This window comes from Anopheles merus, chromosome 2R, assembly GCF_017562075.2.
Source record: "Anopheles merus strain MAF chromosome 2R, AmerM5.1, whole genome shotgun sequence".
NCBI classification, from domain to species: domain Eukaryota; kingdom Metazoa; phylum Arthropoda; class Insecta; order Diptera; family Culicidae; genus Anopheles; species Anopheles merus.
In genome coordinates this window covers 47937976-47961334 of record NC_054082.1, presented here as the reverse complement: position 1 = coordinate 47961334, position 23359 = coordinate 47937976, and the positions used below count along the sequence as shown (strand labels likewise).

Below are 23359 nucleotides of genomic sequence, written 5' to 3'. Positions count from 1 at the left end.
ATTTGTGTGTGGGTCGCCCATTGGTCGGTCAGGGACATCGGGACCCCACACAACAGCACCCCTTGGTTGTGGTGGTGGTGTGAAATTTGGGGTGGAAAGAAAAAAAAATCCTCATCTACCGACCACCGCTTGGGCACTCGCGTCATTTTGTGCGGGTGATTTTGAGCAATTGTAGAGAAGAAAGGCAAAAAAATATTCAGGGACGCTACAATCGACCAAACGAGTAAAAAATGAGTCGCTATTTTGCCGTTCGCGAGTACATAAGCGAAAACTCGACGGCCTGCAGAAGGGATGGCATTCCTGCGCCAAGCGAAAGCAAAACCGGCGAGAAAGAGATACCGTGTGTCTCATACGCGTACACAATACCAAAACGACCTAACTAACGCACAAGGCCCAAGCTCGGGGGCGAACAGTCCCGCGTGGTTGGCAATGGGTGGGAAAAAAGTGCGCCGCTGTTCGGTGAGCATGTGTTGGTGAGCGCGAAAATCCGCGGCACTTTCGGTGGCCTCATCGATGATGCGCGCCGCGCTGGCACGATGCTTTGCGTTCGCGATCCCAAGAAATACCCCGAGTACGCGACGCGTTGCGAAATTTTGGAACGCGTCCATTAGAACCCAGTGGAGTTGATTACTGCATTTCATTTGTTATAAGTTTTTCCGGTGCAATTTTTTGTCCTGTTTGTGGTGCTTTTAATCAATCAAATCAATGTACAAGAGTGAAAAATTCTATGGGAAATAATAAACAGTGCGCTACAGACAGTCCGGTAAGTAGTGGCCGTATTTGGGGGCGAAGGTTTAGGGGTGTGCAAGAGCGAAACCCCGGCCCCGAGTGACCAGTCAAGAAAACGTTAGTGAATTAAGATGGTAGTCGGCAAAATGTGAACAAACGCTTTACCGGGCTCCAACGTGTTGCTGGGCACGATTCTCACGAAACCCGCTCGACATTGTCGGCCTTGTGTACTTGCCTTGCCTACACGTGCACTGTCCCTCGTGTCTCTTCGGAATGAGGCAGGCATGAAAATGAATAAAATGCCCAAAAATATATCATTATAAAAACGGTGCATCCTCTGCATCCGTTCCCACCTTGGCCGAATGTGCTGCGCCGACGGTTCGACAGGAGGAAGGAGGGCGCCTGCTGATATACAAGAAGTGAGCGGGAAAAAAACCAGTGGAGTGAGGGTGGGTGGGGGTTGTTGGGTAGGGGGGAGGGTTGAACACGGAGGGGCAAGGGAAGGTGTGTCATATTATTTTTTTAATTATACATAATAATGTGCTACACTGCCGCTGGAAAAAAACGACCAAAATAAGCAAAATACTATCCAGCAGCCAGCGACGCCAATGTGGCTGATTTTTTGGCAATATGCATTCGCAGCCAGGTTTGCCGCGCTTTCCATCACCTCCTCGCGTACCGGGTCCATACTTTTCCCGTGTGACCTTTTTAAATTTTACTGGTTTCTTTTTTCGCACTGTCTGATGGTTTATCAATGTGCTGTTTAATGTTTTCACTCTCACCTACATTTGGGCAGTATTTGGACGGTTGGCACACAGTTGGAGTGTCGGGTCGCTCTGGATGCTGATAATGAGTAGCGATGGTTGTTTTTCGTAGTTTTTTTTGTTTTGTTTTTGGTTAGGTGCTTCGATTGTTTTCCTCCACCCTGTTGATTGGGCATGATTTGTTTTGGACGATTTTTTACTCGGGACCATTTTCATCGCTTTTGTTTACATCGATCAGCTGTGGCATTATGTGGCAGTGAAGTTACGGTGCAAACAAATGTCGTTTGGTGAACGGTTGCGATTGTTTTGAAGGTTGGCAACTCGATTATCTTTGCAATTATCAGTGTATTTTTATTATTATATTTAAGTTATTATTTCAACTTACTTTGGATCAAAGGATTGCAATGTCATTGGTTATGATAAAGCTTATTTTATCAGATGTTAAACAACTAATTTCATTGAAATTATATTTTTAGAAAATGTTGTACTAACTTCATGAGATAGAGTGATTAAGCGTCTTCGCTTAAGTTGCCTCCGTATTTTCTGCTAGCAAAACGAAACTTCATATTTTCATGCGAGTTTTTATTAAGATCAGGAACACGCGTCAACAGCAGAATATTAATGATTCTCCAACTTTTTTTCCTGCGCTCAAACACGCCTATGATGATGCTTATTTATCATCAATCGGTTGATGAGATAATTTTGTGGATTCGCATCCTGGTGCAAATCAAACAAATCTTACCTCCTCCGCATTACTCTACCGCCCTTCGAGTCCTATTGGTCTGCCCATTTGTCTATCAACGAATTCCAAAACTCCTGCAAAACTCCTAATCCACCCCCTCCCATTTTGCACACTAATGACACCCCGAGTGCAGGCCGGCTATGCTGGTGTTGCTGCTGCAGGCGACCGAAGCAAAACCCAAAACTCGATTCAATTACCGGAAAGCGCTGAGCTCAAATATTAAATCCCCCGGTGCTTGCGCTGCCCAACCTTCCGGTGGCAAAACAGCACACCCCAACGATTTGCCTGTACCACAGGGGGAGTAGTGTCTGGCGCGCTTTTCGAACATGCAATATCCACCAATTTATCGATCATCACTCTTCATAATTATGATTGTCATTATAAACTGGTGCGACCGGGACCGGGTGCACCTGTGATGAATGTCCCGGAACGTACTGCCGGAATGCGATACTGAGGCTCAAGCAACCCAGCTCACTTCGGTCCCTACTGTCCCCACATCATGATCATGGTGCGGTACAAATAGTGACAAAAACATTAACGGCGATTAAAAAAACTATTTTGCAAAAATAAAATATCTTTCCAGCTGATATAAAAGACTACGGTAGTGGGGGAGGCCTGGCTGCACGACACGCCAGACCGGAACTTTGCTAGCCAACAAAACTGTAGGTCGATTTTGTTCCGAGCGTAGAGAACGAACGTGGGATAAATTTAATTAATATTTCGTATCCTGTTCTGCTGGCGTCGCTTTGCCTTTCATTTCGATGCATGTTGGCCTTGCGGATGATCGGGGTTATACGGCGTCGGTGGTGAAAACGTGTTCAAACTGCATCTAATTTCACTAATCAAGCAGAACATTACAATGTCTAAGAAGCGCAAACGATAACAAGGGAAGTATTGGAGAATTAAAAGTGGTGTTTCGGACATAACGGTTTGTCTTTTCGTTTACTTCTAAAAACATCCGCTGTGTTACATTCATGTTCGTATTAGACATTTGCATGCAATTAAATAACGGCATAATAGGTAGGTTCTATTCTAGACAACACAAAGCAGAAGAATACAAAAGCGTTGGCTATTTGTTTTCTACAAGCATAGTTTATTGACTTTAATTTGATCACCTTTTCCTTCTCTCTGAGGATGCTAAGTTCTTTGCGTAAGTTTAAATAGAACTAGAGCTAGTGAGCTATACACAGTGAAGTTTGTCTGTAATGAGAAGAGAAATAAAGTGTGACATTATTTGTGTTATTTAAATAATGATAACAAACTGAAATGAAAAGAAAAACAGATCGATAATGAAACATTTATTCAATGTTCGGGCCATCACATTTGAGCCTGTTTGAAGTCATCCCATTTGAGCATAGTTCGGGTTTCGGGTTTCCTTTGATACAAAACAAAACTCATCGCTGCGTTCATTTTACTTGCTTGAGACTAACCAGTCGGGTGTATGTATGTGCAAATGCGTTAGGGCTCCCTGGAAGATGAGAGTGACCCAAACCCACCATAGCTTACCCACGCTACTACCACCACACGGGCAGGATACATAAGCGCTCACGACAGAGTGTACCGATAAGCATTTCACCCAGAGCAACATCATGTCACCCCCGGGCCGAAAGTGGCAACGGACATTTGCAGGAATAGGGTAGGCAAAAAAAAACGATGATACTGATGGTCTTCGATCGGGACAGTCGCTTATGATACGGTCACTTTGACTCCCTGGAGGAAAAATAACCCTTACGCACACGCATGTACTGTTCCTATGTAGTTTTGTTGTTGTTGTTGCTTCTCTGGTTATTTCCGTGCCCTTATATCCCTTATACGCACACACACACACAAATAAAAAAGCGCACGCGCATTGCCACCAGAAATATGCACGCACGCACGCCAGTACGCATAGACACACGCACGTTGTGTGGTATTTAGATAAAAAAAGATTGAAATTTTCTTTGCAAAGACATTTCGAATGATTGTATGAACAACAAAATAGAAACGATATAATTATTAACTAAATTATTTTGCTGTGCAGTTAATAGATTTCAACAGCTTATTTACATGTAATATCATTGAAGTTGTTCATTTTTTCCTGATTTTCCTTTTCACATTAATTCATATTTGTACATTGACACACATTTTACCTTAAAAATTGATTATTCCCCCTTTTTTATTATGTTTTCGCTACTTCAGTTTGTAATTTTTATTTTTCTTTTTATTTGAATTATCAATCAGCTGGTGTTATTGCCAAACCTTGCAACGGTCCGTCTCGGGAGCATCCGCCTTCCACTCTCCTCCATTTGCATCGGTCGCTTTCGCTTTCCATGAGTGCATTAAGCACAGCTCCGACATTGAACCGAAGCACGAAGCACATTACCCGTTAACGTTTGTTTTTTGGCAACCAATAAATCGCCAAAAAATGTCATTATAATGATACACGCCCGTACACACACAGACATACGCACCCAGGTGGGGTGGATAAAAACGCGTGGTAATGTCTCTTGGATGGTGGAATGTGAATCGTTGGTATAATGGCTTTTCCGGTTTACTTCGCGACGATATCGAATGGTATACAAACCATTGCATTAGTAAACGGTTAAACGTGTTACGTGTATTGTATGGAAACGATAAATATGTTTCTGCTTAGGAAGTACTGATTGGTATAAGCTTCTCAAACATTTAATGTTTATCATAGCTTGCCTGATAATTAGTTATAAAATCATAGGTTTTCAACCATTAAAGACTTCCCGGAAAGCATCTTTTAAAGCTTTTCGACGACCATCGCCATTGGTCTGCTCCACACTGCACATGGCGTAAGATGTGCCGGGGAGATTCGTATGATCATAGCTTTCACGTAGGTTGTTTAATGAATCGTTCACGGTTTTCGATGGTGCACGATGAGCAGAACATGTTTCTCCATTTCGCTTATCTCGCTCTTTTGCATGCATTCACATTGCGCTAGCACTTGTTGCAATGAATGTGAAAGCGAAGGGAAATAGTGTGCCTGCCGCAAGTTGTACTAAGGCGCATTGCTTCCTTTCTCACTCTCCCACCTCGCAAACGTTTGCAAGCCAATGATTTTAACATAATTGCGTCCTACTATTGCCAAGTGCGAGATATGCGACTATGACAACAAGTAACAAACAATAAAGTGTGATTCACAATCAAGATGAATTCTTCGAATAGATAAGCTCCAAATCCAAGCCATAAATAGACGAGTTGTCAACCATTCCGGGTCCTCACCATTTTGAATCGAATGGAAATGGAATTTAATTTAAATCATGTCTTCGGGTGCATCATTTTCAGCAGAGCGTTACAGCAAAGGCAACACACAGTACAAATGTGATCCAACCCATCAGTAACATCTCGGTCTTATGCAAAAGCCACCACCAGCGCCACAAAATGCACAACACATTTGCACATTTAAAATCTCCGTTGATAAAAACATTTGTCCTGCCTGTGCAGTTTCTATCGTACAGTGTTTTTGCCTCTTTCTTTCTACGATTGAGGAAGAACGACTGAACTGAACAAAATACGATGGAAAGATGGACGGTTTCACAGAGTAAAGGGTTGTAAAAAAATAAACCCAACGAACGTCGAGCAATTGACATCATTGCTACATACAATATTTAATTCATTTCCCATTCCCCCTTATTCAGAAAGGGAGAGAGAGAGATAGAGAGAGAGAGAGGTTGGAGGAAATACTCCTTTCATTTTACAAGGAAAAACAACTCATGTTTCCGTTTCTATGCCTAATCGAATCGAAAACCAACGTGCACAGACCGTCCGAGTTTTGCTTTACTTCTCTATTGGATATTGCCTTCCCAGTTGCCTCACGAATGCCTCAGCAAACGAAAATAATAATCTTTGCATAAATGTACAACACTTTTCCTCGTACCGTCCTATTGTAGACCGAACAAACCACACTGGACTGAGCGTTGAGCCGGCCAGACCCTAACGCTTCCCGAGTTCGAACAGGATTCCGAATATAAATGTCTTGCCTGCTTGCACAATTTGATCCGATCTCTTCTGCATCATGTGAGCTTCGGGACAGGAGGCACGTTTGTGTATCCTTACCCGTCGTGGACCTAGTCGTACCGTATTTGAGATATTACAAGTCGCAGCCAGGGATCCATCTTCCTTTCACTGAGCACGAACGGTTCACCAGTAGTTGAACGGGCGTATTGTAACAATGAGAAAGGGTTACAAAACTAGTTTCACAATCACACAAGGTTGGTGTGGAACAGAGGAAATCGGGAGTGATGAGCATTCCACCCACAGCTCCTGCTTCTTTTGCCTTGGAATGTCGGTGCTCGGTAGGGTGCCCCATTGTTGGAATATTTAAATGAGATTTTTTTCTCGATCTCGAAAGAATGAATTTTCCCACTCCTGCCTTCTTTGTGCAGTAGTCAAACGTACCACGACACTGCCAACGATAAGGCAATGCATTTCTCTAGATGTGAAGCAGTTCCTCACAAGCTCACGTGCTCCACCTCGTTTCATCTCACACTCCCTTACCTTAATCACACACACACACGATGCATCTACGGCCACAATCGGTTCGACTGCTCTTGGAGGAACATGCAACAAACCAAAAACAAAAAATAACCAAAGCTTGAACACCACCCACCCACTTTGGTCTCACCCTCCCAGGAATGCATTTTATCTAACCCTGTTTGCGAGCAGAAACAAAAGAAACCTCTTCATAATCAGGCGCAACCCGGGGAGGCGGATGTGAGCCGGATGTGGAATCGGTTGCGAAAGAAATATAAAATACTTCTGACAAAACGAGCCAATGGAACGGGCTAGTTGGCGAACACTATTCAATCCTTCCTGCCTGGACGACTGGTGCTCCACCTTTCCCCTCCGTTTCACCGGTCCGTGGCGAGTGTGTGCTACTCTGCGAACCAAATCTTCTGCACAGTACCATCCGTTTGGACCATCATTGTCGGGTACGATGCCAGACATGTGTCAGAGCACAGAATATGTCATAGAGTGCGCATCAGCAGGGTTTGGCAGAGGGTAGGTGGGTGGATGTGAGTGTATGTGTGTGTGCTACATTTCTATCTGTTATCGCTCGAAGCAATGGCTCCACATGCCGAGGACGCCGAGGACAAACGGAACGGTCGCGTCTTTTCTCTATACTTTTTGGTACTTCTTCTTCTTCTTCTGCTGCCGGGCGCTCATTGCTTTCATTGGTTCAACAATTGGTATGAAAAGCGACAAGATGATGCCGAATAGCACAGGAATGATGCATAAAACTTGGTCACCTCTTTCATCTTTGAGTCGATGTGGGCAGTAGCGGACGATGCTGAGGTCACACGATAGCACACAAGAAAACCCTTTGTTTGCCAATCACAATATTAAAATGAAATTAATTGAAAACATGTTGCAACAGCAGTTAGCTTCATTCACACACACACACACACACACACACACACACACACACACACACACACACACACACACACCACACACACACACACACACACACACACACACACACACACCACACACACACACACACACACACACACACACACACACACACACACACACACACACACACACACACGCACACACACGCACACACACACACACACACACACACACACACAACACACACACACACACACACACACACACACACACACACACACACACACACACACACACACACACACACACACACACACACACACGCACACACACACACACGGAGCAATAAGAATGACAGTGATGTGAGGTTTCTAGAGCAGACATACAGAGCTATCTTGTTTAATTAATCAACTCATTTCTCCGTTTATTGCCTACAAAAATGATGTCTTATTGCTGGTTAGTCTCTGAAGCCGTTCCCAATTTCCTATCCTTGTTTGTGTTCAGGTATGGCAAAACTTTACACAATTGTTCATGTACTTCAATTTCCTCCAGCGAGCCTATAAGTTTGAAAATGTGTCGATAAAACTCGCCTGCTGCATCCTTGCTATACCGCTCAACTTTGACCCTTTTTCTAAACGGTTTACCAAAATAGTGGCGTCAGAGAAGAGCGACCGGTCGACCATCAGAGGTTGATCTTTTGCTCGCTTTTTAACACCCCGGAAATGAAAATGGTAAGTGTGTAGAAAGGTATACGACCCTCTGCTGGGAGTTATAGCTACAAGGTGTGTGTGTGTGTGTGTGTGTGTGTGTGTGTGTGTGTGTGTGTGTGTGTGTGTGTGTGTGTGTGCATGCAAATATTAAACTTTTATGATTATAGTATTAACGCCTGCAACTGGCGCCGGTGCCCGGTTGACGCTGGTTGAAGCCATCATTAAACTCCAGCCCATTAAATGACGTTCGTTTGGATAGTCTTAGGTATGTTTGCATACGTTCAGCTGTTTTCTTTCCCTGCTCCCGTGTTTAACCACTTTGCCGTTGAGAAACGGCGTTGATAGTGGTCTATCTACAATGGTGCATTTAATTTTCGTCCAAAAATGCCTAGCTTCTACTGCTAAACAATGACAAGTCAAATATGTACTCATACGGAGTGAGCATGAATTGCCTTGCAAAAAAAAACACTCTTTCATACATAACGCCCTCCTGGCCAAGGAATGTGCAGAAGTCTAGTTTTGTCACATACGCACGGCGCATACCAAAACCATCCAGTGCGAGCGACTGATGGAGACCAAACCTTTTGAATGGTGCTCAAATCTTAACGACCCATAAACTTCGCTCTGCTGAGCATTAATGGAGAGTATATTTCGAGCACCCTACATGCCGTCACGTGTGCCAATGGTGAATGGAATGGAAATTGAGAGAAATATTTGAATTATTTAACACTAATACAAGTCTTTTCTGGAACATTACGTGGATGTGCTTCACTTGTAAACCACAGTTTGTAAAAGCAAAATTTTAATTTACATGATAACTTTTTCAAATGAGTTTCATCAATAAAGAAGGGACAAAAATGTCATCAAACCGTACCAGATCTTCTTCCTGCGTCGTCTACTCCGCTGCCCATGAGATAGCTACATGTTTCAATGAATTGTGGATAACGGTACGAAGGACAACCAGAAGCACCCGGCAAAGAATAATAAGAAGCACAAGAAGAAGAAGAGGAATAAGGACGCTTTGCATAAAGAAAAGTTAGTTTTCTCCAATATCCCAAACCAAACATACCGCACTGCGATGACCATCACATTTCCATCCCGTCCGTGTCAACACGCGGACCTCTTCCCCGTGACTCACCGTCCGGAGGAAAACAAACTCTTTAGTAATCGTACCCACACACACACATGCTCATCCACACAGAAACTTCATCATCTGAGCCGTCCTTCGGTCAATACTTTCTACCCTGGGCCGGGGCCGTTTCCACTGCCACCGGATACTCAAGTTGCTATCGAATGAAAACTCATCGCTTTAGCGCCAGCCCGCTTACGGGGGTTGGGTCCGTCGAAAACGGGTCCATAAAAAGTATTACATTTTCCTTCCCCGGGGCAGTTGTTTTTTCTTCTTTTCTCTCTCTCTCTCTCTCTCTCCTCTCCTGGTTGGTTCGTTTTTGTTGTCAGTAACTTCTTTTCCATACACTTTCCTTCCCTACCTGACACAGTGTATCAGAGGGGAGTGTTGCGAAGGAAGGGTGGCAAATAGTTTTCCCGTTCTGCCCAAACCTGAGCAATGCAAAAAAAGGATGAAAAAGAGTTCCATTCAGCCGACATACAGTTTCCACCGACTATCTCGGATGGTGGTGGGTGGTAGGGCTGGCAGCAGCTGGCCCCAGGTTCGGAAGATGGAATTGCTTGACCTGTAGCGATGGAGGATTCTCTTTTATATTTATCTTCGGATAGAATAATTAAACATTTCGCAATCAACCTGCAGCCCGGGCTCGGGGTGGGAGAGCTTTTCAGTGCAGATGAAGATGAAGAGGCCAGTGCCCGAGCTTTCATCCCTTTTCCTGCCCGCTGATGTAACCCGTTCTTGTTGTAAATCAAACGAGTGAATGTTCGGTACTTTCTTTGCATTTCATTTCTACTTCAGTAATATGTGTCCGTATGTTTGTGTTTGTTGCTTTGTACCTTTCTGCAACTGAGTGGCATGGTGTTGGTTGATGGGGAGAAAGCAGTGCTTGCAGGATGAAGAGATTGCCACAGCATCTTCGAATGCAGTGAATGGGGTGCAAATAAATCAAACGAAACGGTTTCTACAGCCGTAGCGCTTGAGTCTGCGTTTGTCTGTGTACATGATTAATTTTTATGCTCGCTTTGCCGTACGGTTGGCTACCTTTTTGCAATGTTTTTAATAGCAAAGCAGTAAACTTGTAGCGAACATCGTAGGCCAGTACTGTTCGGGTCTTTGGATACATTGGAAAGCAATTTCATCTGCATGATATAGTTGCGAATGAAACACTCGGTGATTAAAAGGTGGCTCAGTGAGCCAGGATTATGCATAAGCCCCGGTACCGTACCGAGTAGCGTAGACCTAGTCGCACCAGCCATCGACTCAACCCGGTAATTGTCAATCATTGAGGCGCTGGAGCCGGATTTTATCGTAAGCTCTTGTTGCTTCCGTTGTTTGTTTTGCTCAATCACACAGTCGTCCGGTTTAATGTATTGGCAACTTTTCACTTAAATTCCAAGGCCTACAGCTCTGAGGCACAAAGAAGGTGGAGGGTTTTAGGTGGAAATGAATTCCAATTTTCACAGGAACCATTAATTTTGCGACTTTTCACACCCTCTGAAAGGCAATTTTTCTTGCGTGCCCTAAACCCCCTGTACGGGTTTGATTTATTAGTGAGCAACCCAACCCGGGCGGTTTTCACACAAATGCACACACAAATGATCGTTAATTTTCCATACCAGGAGCATCTTAATCATTATCTTACTGTTTTTAGCTCTTGTTTTTGGTGAAACGTTTGCCTGCCGGATATTTAAAATCCGTTCGCCCAGCGATGCTAAACATTAGTTGTGAAGCATGGCAATGGGAATGGGAGGGGTTTGGTTTCTAACATCCATTGTTGATGATACATCTGTAAATAGAGCACAGAGCACAGAGCATCGGACCGATGTGAAGATTTCACCCGAAGCACGGAGGTAGCACATCCTATGACCTTCCATGATGGTGCACACCAAAATGTGGAATGTTGAGCGAACCCCGAGTTTTGGCCCTCCCTTCCTTCATCAACCACAAAACAGGAGCCTTTCAGAACCTTCAAAAGTTCTCAGCACACACACACACACCGCCCCACATCGCATACTTTTTGTACACTGCCCGCTGCAAGAAGCGACCGTCAACGAGGTACCGATGGCGCTGGTGTGCTCGCTTTCCATCCGCACGCAAGCATTGGCCCAGCACCGGGCCCATAATGTTGTACAGAAAACTATTAGAAAATGAAGGGTTCCTTCACTCCGCCCCGTTGCTGCCAGTTGCTGCTCGAATGCGAACAATACAGGACCCACCCTGTGCAATAGGGCCCGGGGATAGGGAGGGCCGTACGGCTACACAACCCTGCCCCTTTGCTCTGCCAAAAGGGTGTTTTTCTCTCAACCCCCGATGAACGGTACTCTCGGTAGCCCAACCCCGACCGGCGAGAAGCAGGCGACCTGAATGTACCCTAGCAACACTACTCCACAGAAGCTGGCTGTGCTCGCGAGTGTGTGTGTGTGTGTGTGTGTGTGGGGGGGGGGGGGGGGAGTTTGTGTCTTCTGTTCCTGCTGCCCGGGCGAATGATTCTGGTGTTTTTGCCGAAGTGGGGAGTGTGGGGGTCACTGTCAAGAAGGGTTTTGTTGTTAGTTTAGGTAAAAGAGTTACCCCTTTAATGCCCGTACTCTCCCCGTGCCGGGCACCACAAAAGACTACTTGCTACCACTCACCACAAAGGGTAGTCAGGTTTTTCGTCTTTTTCTTCCAACTCACGGTTTCCGACAGCACATTCAGAAGGAATCGCCTCCCAGCTTGGGGCTCACTGACCAGAGAAACGAAACTAAGCGTGCTAAGGTTCCGATTGCTTTGTACTTTTCCAAAAACCCTCTCCCTGCTTTAGGTTCCGGTTCATCTTCCACCAGCGAGGATACCTGGCACCAAGAAGACCGGCAGCGCAAAACGCCGGCGGTTTGGGGGCAAGCAGAAGAGACGAACGGAGAGCGAACGAACGAGTGGTTTGGTGAACATTTTCGACTAGTTTGGATCGTTTGTTCGCATCCGACGTTTTGGGATAATGCTGTGGCTCGTACAGGTCACACAGCTAAGCGGTCCGAGATACTGGACGGGCGGAAATTGTGCAAAACGGGTAGTAGACCCCGGACCCAGAAACGATAGTTTTCACCCGCCCGGCTGGTGTGGCTCGGCTTAGGTGTGTGGCGGTGGTGGTTTTTTTGGTAACAACTTTGCTCGGGTACAGGAGAAGTTAGCCATCCCGCTGCCCGGGACGAAGGAGTTTGCCTCGCTCTGGTCTCGTTCCAAAGTCCCCGAAGCGATGCAAAAGGAAGGGCATGGGGAGTGGAAGGCGCGAGGGGGCACCAAGAACGAGAAACGAGATTGGTACGATATTTTGTGCTGAAATTACTAATTTATAGTTTTAAAAAGTGGTCACTGGATCTGGTGCAATGGCTCGGGTGCTTTTGACCTGCGCGCCGTAGACCCTACCGACAGTGTGGTGAGACCGGTAGGATTGGAGAGGTTTCTGGGCTCTAGGAGAGGCGAAAGGGGGATGGCGGTACGGTAGTAGCGCTAACTGTTGTAAGGCAATATATTTTCCTCCAAGAATTGCCCAACAGAGGGTGAAACTGGCTCGGAGGTGGGATCGGGAATATTAGAAAATGTTGAACCATAAAAGTTAAACCGCTTCGAGTAACGAGCTGTCCGTAAGGTTTCGGCGCAACGGGAACGTTGTTTAATAGCGATAAAGCATATTATAAAACTCGGCATAGCTTTTCGAAAGCACACCGCGTGCACAATATTGCTGGCGAGTTTAACTAATTTAACGACTTTCTGGAATGGTTTTCTAGCGATGCGGATATTGTACAAATTTTGAGATGAGATCGTTTTAGCCTCTCATACAATTCAACAACGCTTTTAACTGAAATTGGCAGCTAATAAAATATCAAAAGACTGGTTGCTGACGCAGGTTCTCAGGATGAAAATAGCCAATGATAACATGAACTTTTCAATGGAACTTTTGTCGTTTTTTTGTTTTGGAGACGTTGTCAATCAGCTAGTCTGTTTTGCTGCTCCCAAAAGTTAATTTTAAAACCAAGATTTATCATAATAACCGTCCTTGCCGAAGAATGACGTTAGACGTAACATACATCAATTTGCTCCCATTGCATGCATGCATAGAAAGTCCACAATGTCCCTGCTCGTATGTTCAGAATCATTCCACGCAGCCTATAAACATGACACATCGTAATCATAAACTAACTAAACCCATGCAGCGTACCTTCCAGGACAACCAAGAGCTATGGCAGAGGCATAAATAATGCTAATGCATTACATTGGGTATGTATACGTGCAGGGCGCTTTGCTCAGGTGTTCTATGCCACAAGCTGGACTGAAACCGTATCAAATGTCATCGCAACCATCACACTCGCATTGATGCATTACGTCATCAGCACGCACAGTTCCACCATCTCGGTCTCGGTCCCGAAGCAATGTGCATACTCTGTTCATCACAGTAGGTATATTGACTTTTTCGGAAAATAATTCGAAAATAGTGAAAAAGCACAACAAATCATTGGCAATAGCTATCTTGAACGTTGAATTCCTGATTATCTTTACCTTTCTAACATCAGTTTTGGACTATTTTTCTTTGTAGGTAATTGATCCTTGTTCGCTTACACGAACCCATTTCGAAACCACATTACACTCATTAATTTATAACCCGACTTTCGTCTACAATGCACCGATCCCAAGCCTAAGCTCGAGCAAACGGTTCTGGTTTTCCAGTACAAACAGTGTACCGGACCAGATATTTAACCATCCCAGCTTTATTCACGTTTTCACCGAAAACCTAGCTCTCATCATGTACCTAGTACTACCTCGCCTTCAGGTACTGTGGTGAGAGGGAGAACATTATCCCGGGACGGGTGGGGTGGCCGTTAGATGCAATTCATTGCACCATACACCCTCACCGAACCCCGGCCGCCGCTGTATGCATTTTCCATCAAACCGGATGAAACGCATTAGTGCTCGCGGGATGCGTTCGCTCTGTGTACGCGCCACGGTTTTTGCCGTGCGCGGGATGTGTGTTTTTTCGCCTTGCTCGTGCTCTGCTGGTATTGCTGCTGCGGCCCTGTCATCGTTATTCTTTTCCACATCTCTGCTTGGATAGCTTTTTGTGATGCGTTTGATTTTTCGCTTCCAAGCCCGCGGCCCGTCATCGTCAAGGATGTTATCGCGGGCGGCTGTGCTGGATGGTTTTCTACACCCTGACCCTCTGAGCATTCGCCATCCTTTCCTTTCGCACACAGATTGATCCATTTTCAAACGAACTAAAATTGAGCTGGATTGAGCTGGCGTTTGTGCTCGTGTGTGTGTATGTTAAGGTGGTCGCCACGAGCAATGAGGTCGCTGGCCGAAATGCTCGGTCGCCGGGACGCTCGGACGCTTTTGTTTCGGACCCTTCCGGGCTCCGGATTGTCCCGGGCTTTGGCAGCGGCAGCGATGATAATACTTGATTACATACCGATCACCGGTGCACGATGCAAATGGAGCTCCGAGCGGGAAGCAGGACTGGGAGCCCTCAAAATCAACCCCAACATTTCAACCGTCGTCTGCCAGGGCGAGCGTCATCGTCGCGTTTCGTACGATTTCGGCCAAATGCAACGCAGCAATGTGCATCTAATGGTGCACAAATGTAGTCGCTGCACAAAGCACGATGCACTCGGGCTTCTAATACATTCAAACTCCCAGCGAAGCATGCCCTGGCTGGAGGTGCATTGCACATGCACATGCAATGTGTTAGAAAACGCAAGCTCAAATGCGAGCGCATATCGACAAATGCAGCGGAAAGTGTGTGGGGAAATGCTAAGCTCTATCTCTCTCACACACCCATGCTCTTTTTTCCATCCCGCTCCACTAAAACCTATGCAAAACTAGCAGAAATGGGGCTAGACCCCCATAACAGCAAACCGGGTAATATATAACGGACAGCTTTCAGTCGAAAAACCCCACCCGATGTCAAATATTGTACCTGGATTACGACCCGATAGGAATGCTCCTCCGCAAACCGTACAGCCCCACCGTACAAGGACCCCTTAAATACGCACACACACGCACGTAGTGTGTGCAGCAAAAAGTGAGCCCGAAACGAATCAAGGGTGGAATTTTGAATCCCCTTTGAATTGAATTTTTCACGTCCGTCGGCAAATGCAGGCGCACGACCTGGGGACGAGGACTGCGACGGCAGGATGATGGAGAATTGAAGGGGACAGGGAGAGGTGCGGGGGGGGGGGGTGATATCCGGGAGGGAAATGCAGCTCAAACGGACGGATGGGCCTGACCGGATGTGAGGCTGCTATTTGCACCAGAAAACCTCGAGAACGCACGCACAAACGAGATGCACACGATTGCATCGCTGGTGCAGTCGTGTTGGTTGCCTAGCCATCCACTACATCACACTTGATGGCTATCCCATGCACATTCGCATACACACACATACGCACACAAACACATACAGTCAGTTGCAGGGCGAGAACCTGCTCCACTGCCACCATCAGCAACACCTTCGGCCATTCCCAGCACATGGCAAAGACGGGCACGGGAGATGTGATAGATGCCGCGTGTGCACTGGTGCATCAGCAAGAATAGCATCCGCATGCAGTGCAACAGTGCATACGGCCACCGTGCGGAGAGTACAGGCGCAGAGGGCACCCAAACACTGCCGATGCAGCGAACAAGAGCCAAAGTGCATCGTCAGGGAAACGCAACCAAGTGGAAATGGCGCTGTGGCTGTGAAAACGGGAGAAGAAGAGACACGCCATCCAGCCAGCCAGCCAGCCAGCAGCCAGTGCTAGATGAATGAAGATGAAAAGTGCATGAAAATTATTTTCAGCTACACATACACACACAGGGTAGCACATTCGCACAAATAGGGACGCACAAACAAACGTGGCTAGAGCCATAAATATGCATCCGAGACTTGGGAAATTTACAGGCTTTTTCAATTCCACTTGGATGGTTGTGTGGGCCGGGAGCGGATACATGGAGAAGATACAGAACCGTCCGGTGCTGCATCTGTGAGTGCACTCTGTCAAATACATCAAAACGCATAAATTTTTCCCAGGAGAAATGGGATAAAATTCCAAAACGCATCCATTCTCCTCCTTCCCCATTCTTTTGCAACGCACAAAACCATGCGTTGTAACGCAGCCTGAGAGCTGAGTGCAAGCTAAAAATTTACACCGCCCATCCTGCAGCTGCGCATTGACCTTTTTTTCTATGTGTGCACCAAGTAATGGATGCTTTCAATTTGTGCAATTTAAAGTGAAGGATTTTTATGAAGATTCACGATCACGGGACACTAACCTAAGAGTAACACCAAACTTACGGACAGAGCGCACGTAGACTTTACTCGGTGAAACTGTTGTGCCGTTGGAAGTCGCTCCTTAAGGGTTTCATCAACTAGCTAACTAAACTTCGCTTTGCTTGCTGCCTTCTTCGCTCAAGTCACCGATCCGATTCACGCTCGGCGTAAGACTGATCACGGCACGTAATCTTCAAGAGTGTCTAGCTCGGATGACCAGGAGATGCCATCACATCAACGCACTGTAAGGGTCCTTCTCAATCGATCTCCCGGTAGCATCAACCGGTTCTCCCAGTTGTTAGAAAACATCTCTACTATGCTCAAAAAAAAACTGTCAACGGAAGGGTCAACGGTGGCGGCAAAATTCTCATGAGACAAGGTCTCGACACATCGGACCATCTTCTTGCGCTTTGAACCCGGGCGACCACTTTTCCAAAACTTGTCCAGCTTCAGGGTGGACTTTAAGACGAAAGCCAACCGAAGCCAGCGGGACCATGAACGAGCATTCTAATGCACGCTGAATGTTCTGATTATATGCATATGGTGTGATGGAAAAGGGGTATTTTTTTAGAGAGGAAAATATTGTTCTTGTCTCAAATTCCATACATGTTTGCTGTTACATCGTTTTTTAATCTAAGGTTTGTTTGTTTTCACGTTCGCTATCTAACCCTTTTCGGAAGAGTCTCGGTAATCTTTCATTTTAAATCCCATTCGTTGTAAAGATATGATGCTCGCATTTTGCCGATCAACTTGAGTTATTATCAATATTCAATATTGTTTAGAACAATTGTCATAAACAATTTCATCTGAATTGACTCGGATATAATGATTCAATTGTAGCAATATGAGGATATTACAAAAAAAGTCAAAAACTGTCTAAATCTATCTAAAACGTTCATGAATAGGACTAAGCCTCTATCGTGTTAGAACAGATTGCTACCTACATTAGGTTCCTATAGTAATTTAATTAGCATTTCTTAGTTAAGAACATTTTAAACAGAAGTGCTTTCTCTAGTTAACTGCGTAAGTTTGACGATAGTTCTTACAGATCGTTTGTTATAATATATACGTATAGAGTTGGAAAGATTTGTTTTTAATTCCGGCTGAACGGCTAAGGGAAGATTTTAAATATGTATAATGTTGCATTAACAGATATATATGTTTTATATCTCGGGATGTGGGGCGGTGGTACAGTTGTCAACTCGAACGACTCAATAACATGCCCGTCATGGGTTCAAGCCCAGAATGTACCGTCCCCCCGTAGCAAGGATTGACTATCCGGCTACGGGGTAATGAATTAAGTCTCGAAAGCCTGTATAGGCCGGCATGTCCGCGTAGGACGTTACGCCAAATAGAAGCAGAAGATCTCGCGAATATGTATAATAATAACAATTGTATGAACAATTTTCATTCAACATCACGCTTACTGCACAAAACGAGAGTGTATGATATTTAAAAGGCGTGTATTTCCAATCTCGCGCCCCAATCCAATCTGCCGGTCTCGTAGTACAGTCGTCAACTCGTACGACTTAACAACATGCCCGTCATGGGTTCAATCCCTAAACAGACCGCGCCGCCATACGTAGGACTGACTATCCTGCTATGGGGGGAACCAATTAGTCACTGAAAGCCAAGCCCACAAGTGGGTACAAGCCCGTCATGGGTTCAATCCCTAAATAGACCGCCCCGCCATACGTAGGACTGACTATCCTGCTATGGGGGGAACCAATTAGTCACTGAAAGCCAAGTCCACAAGTGGGTACAGGCAGGCCTTGACCGACATCGGTTGTTGTGCCAAAGAAGAAGAAGAAGTATTTTCAATCTAATTGGCTGTGTTTAAACGAAATTATTTTATTATCTTATTTGTACGATCTAACTTATTTCTTTATCTAGATCTGTTAATCTATTCGGTGCTATCAAATCAAGTTAATGTTAATCAATTCAACTATGATTTGATAGCACCGTATTGAAAATTTTAGTCGAAGGAGTTGAATTTCAATAGTTAGTAGTCGATTTGTTCATTTGTGTGTGAAATAATTGGGTAACCCTTTACGGAAACTACAAACATTAAGCTGGGTAAAAGAAAATGAATCCTTGATTGTTTTTATTATACAAAAGTAATCTACTTATTTTGTATTTTGAGGTGTAAAAAGTCAAAAATTTATCACTTTTTTCCATAATTTTGTTATTATACAACACACAAAAATAAATTCCTTATCAATTCCACCTTGATTTATCTGCAAGAAAAATCAGATTGAAAAGAAGGAGTTTTTTATTTTAATAAAAAAAAATGTTTGATATATTATTTTTTCCGACTATATAACATTGTATAATTGTATAACAATCGATCAACATAAATTCGGTCCAAATATCTACAGCTTTAAGGTTAAAAAGACTGTTAAGGTTAAAAGTATTACTTTGAGATACCCAACACTAATAAAATGCTTGATGTTTTGGTACAATGAGTAATAGTTAGATTACCTCACACTCGCCGAAGATAAAACCTATCCAACAACTGCAGCTCACAGTGTTGATGCTCCTGTTTCTGCGGTATGGGGAAAGCATTTCAAGCGAACTTAATTTTCGCCCACAAACTGGTGAGCAGACTGAAGTTGGCCAGCTACACGATATGTAATGTCTGACGCTCGTGTAAGCTTATAACCAAGGATGAGCCCGAGAAATAATGTGCTCTGATGAGTTTCTGTGTAGCGTGTTAAGGAAACTTTTTCTAAACTGCTCCATGTCTTTTTTGTTCCCACCCGACATCCATCCTTCCCTCTGCCCCTTTGGTGCCACAAAATTCCTCTTTATGGCGATGAAATGCAGATGCAACGCATTTCGTCTTGCATATTTTGTATCCGTGAGCGCCACGGATGCCCTGGACGCGATATTCAAGACTCAAAGGTACCATGACGCAACATGACAGAATCCTCTAGGGAGTCAAGCAGCAGGGGACAGGTCAGCGCTCCTGTTTTATCCATCGCTGAGAGAAAGTTTCCAGTTACTAAACACTGCCCCCTTCCCCTCCTGCCCTTTCCCACACATAGTCCCACAAAAAAGACGAATAAGAATATTAAAATAATAAAACTTTTCATGCTACGATGGTAATGTTGGTGCTGCTTCTACTACTCATTGCACTTTCTATCCTGAGGTTCCTGAGGTTCCATGAACTATGGAGGCGATATAGCTGCAACATCAACGCTCCGGTAATTTTAAACTTTTCCTTTGGCCAAGCTGAGCGACCCTTTTTCTCTCGGTACCGGGTTTGCGGTTTCGATTGACCATGTTCAACAGCTTCGAGTCGAAACTTTCCTTGTCCGCTAGTTTGGCGTGAATTGAATTATTTATTCAGACAATTTGACCGTGGTACTAAGGGCACAATCGACGCATGGTGTGTTAGTACTTTCAAAATTTCTGCTGCTTTCTGCATTGCATCCAATAAAGTGAACAGGTACGGACAACCGAATCACTGATTGTCGATTAAAATTTCTTACTACTTACAAATGACTGACGAGCCACATTTCTTTACAAAATCATCTTCTAATTTGTTCAAAAAAAATAAAAAATAAAGTTAGAATCGTGTTTAAGCTGCTATGATAAGCATTATCTATTTTTAAAATTACTATCAAACTCAAGCATCTTCTCCCTGGCTCGAACATTGCACACACCTAGATCAATAAGCCGATGAAAAGCTGGGAGTGGACGTAAAGGGTTGTCACTATTCAGCAGGGGCAAAGTGACATGGCGCACCTATCTCCACTGTAGTGCCACCTACAAGTGTGAGCCCGCATTCAAACACACACACAAACACGCATCATGCCACACGTGTGTAGCCCAATGCAAACGCACCACTACCACCCGAGCGGCAAGCAGCGTAGGCAGCTGAAGCGAATTTTTAAACAACTTTCGCCTCCCATTTAAAACAACTACCGTTTTTTCATCTAATTCCTAAAAAAACAGGGAAATAAATTTAATACTCTCTCGCTCGATGCTGCTGCTGCTCGCCCAGCCAACCCGAAAGCAGCACAGCATGGGAGACCAACTGCCACCCTCTTTGTCCTCCGGAACGCCCTACCCACAACCAGCACAGTCCGCCCTCTACACCGATTAGAACTTCTTGCTGCGGTGGAAGGGCGCACTCATCTTGTCGGTTCACTGTTTGTGGCCAAAGAACGAACACGAACACCGGTTCGGTCATCTGTAGGTGACGATGACGATGGTGATGATGCTGAGAATGACGACGACAACTATGGTCCATGCAGCAAATCCGTTTCTTACAATGGCAACAAACCCCCTGTGCAGCTTGTCGATTACCATTCCTCCTTGGGGTGGCGCTTTTTGGCAATGGTGGTTTGGAGGTTTTTTAGAATGATTTGGTAAAAAGGGAAGAAGAATGTTCAAACATGACTTTTCACCCAGATGGGACGCCTTTTGACGCTTTTACGGATAGTTTTCGGCAGGAACTACATACACGATTCGTAGCTTTGCAGCAGGGTTTATAAGTCAGTTGCCTTTCTAACTCGGTACTGATTAAAGCACGGTCAGTGTGCATAAAAACGACACAGCAGACTGTGATGTGCACAAATTAATCGTCATTACGATACTGACCTTTTATCACTCCATTGTAGACGTGAGTGATAACCAATCCAATATTATTTTAATAAATTGTTTTATATCATGGATTGGATGATTTTTTTGTAAACGAAATATTTCAAAAACTATTCAACTTAAATCAAATGTCTAAAATACAGTATTCAATCATGTGTCGATAACATTTACGTCAAATTACCTATACATGAATTTGTTTTACATTGGATGATGCATTTAGATATAGTATACCGATAGGAACATTTCGATAAGCTTTGATTATATATTGTAATCGATCAAATGCCAATTTACATCAAATCGCTTACACTCAAATTGAATAACAAAACTTTAAAAGCTTTTAAACACTTTAAAGCTTTATAATCTTGCTAAATAGAGCATCATCCTGGGCGAAATAACAAACGTAATAGTCGCACTTGGTAGACGACAGCAGCAAACGTTAATCCCTTGGCGGAAGCAGTCAACCGAACGGGAAACGGCCTTAAATCCGGACGCCCGTTAATAAAATTCCCATATTAAAACAATGCATATTTCATGCATTTAACATTCCATTACCCCGCAAAATGCGAAAGGCTCCCAAGCCCCTGATTCGCTCCTGTAGCTCGTGAATCGCGAGCGACGCATCCTGAATGTGCAACGCGAATGTGTGACGTACATTACTGTATGGCAGCTGTGTCAAACTCATTTCATCATAGGGCCGCATATACAGATTTTCAATGATTCGCGGGCCGCAAATTTTAGAATAAAAAATAAAGCTAAATATTTATATAAAATATTGTTTAAAAACATTATTGTTGAACAAATTGACTTTTTGGACTCCTCGCTTCAAATCTGGACTCGTTTCTGATTTACAAATTTTGCGATGTTATTTATCATTGTGCTCTTTTATATTAAAAAAAGTGTAATATACTTTTAAAGTCACATGCAATTTCTTTTATCCTTATTATTAAAATAGGATATTTTTCATTAGTCGCGTTCTCACACGGCAGTTCTCTTAGAAAATATCGCTCAATCCCACTGTTTCACTGAGGTAGGGGGAATCTAGCAGCCTGTTGCGAATCTTTTTCAAGCAATCCGAGCTTCCCATCGCTGGATGAATAACAAAAATATTTGCCCGCCATTTTTTGACAGAGCAAGAGAAAAATTGTAATAAAACGTGTTTAAACATTATTCCAAGTTCCAAGTGTTCTGGTGGTATATGCATTTCTTATAACAAGAACCCGTATTTTACGAATATTTTTGTTTAAATTACGATAATTTTGTCTGACGAAGATTCATGGTGTGTGATCCTATAAAGATCGGCAAACCTTTTTTTGATACTTGACGGGAGATGATTCGCGAATTGAAGTATGGACCGTGTGAGCTAATCTATTAATAAGCTTTGTATTGCAAGGCTTCGGCATTTCGGTTATTTTAATCCTTAATCTAAATCCTTTAGCCTTAAGTGTAATCATATCATTTTGGTTTTGATTTTTGGGGAGGTTGGAAAGTACATTAATTCGTCTTGCAGAATGTGGGGTACAAATAATTACAACTTGGCTACAATAATTTTTATTAACATTTATGGTGGCATGATTATGGAAAAAAACAGATGTGGCTCCAATCGATCATCAAAGATGTACTATTCTAAGGTTGGAGCCGTGCACACCCGTTCAGAGAAATTCGGAGCCGAATGAATCGATTTCTCACTGCAGATTAGCCGCTCTGTGCGACAACCGATGACTCCAACGGTTCCGAATGGCTCTAAACGGCTCTACAGGCTTCGGACGGCACCGAACAGAACTGTTGGTTTGATTTAGCCGGAGTCGGAATAGCTAAGATCGGAAATGGGTTTGAGCCGTGGATGCAATTCCGACAATCCATCACTAGTTGTTGCAAAGTTTGGTGGTGTGTGTATCAAGTTATTATCATTCCTGTTTTCGTTTGTAGACACGAGTTGACACAAATCTATTTTTCCATACAGAATGTGCAATTGAGTGTCCACAAAATTATCCTAATATTCAGAATTTCGTCAAAACATAATACGACTGAGTTTGC

General features: G+C 44.1%; 1 protein-coding gene and 1 long non-coding RNA gene across 2 annotated transcripts in view; one reads left to right on the top strand and one right to left on the bottom strand.

Moving 5' to 3' along the window:
• Positions 1–16919, bottom strand: part of LOC121603538 — a 43220-nt gene extending 26301 nt beyond the window's left edge. The window contains exons 1-2 of the long non-coding RNA XR_006006680.1: positions 16742–16919; positions 3351–3435 (exon numbers count right to left, since the gene is read on the bottom strand). This is a non-coding gene — a long non-coding RNA (uncharacterized LOC121603538). The remainder of the gene's footprint in view (positions 1–3350; positions 3436–16741) is intronic.
• Positions 638–23359, top strand: part of LOC121603537 (homeobox protein prospero) — a 132371-nt gene continuing 109649 nt past the window's right edge. The window contains exon 1 of the mRNA XM_041932394.1: positions 638–763. The gene's annotated coding sequence lies outside the window, so the exon portion shown is untranslated. The remainder of the gene's footprint in view (positions 764–23359) is intronic.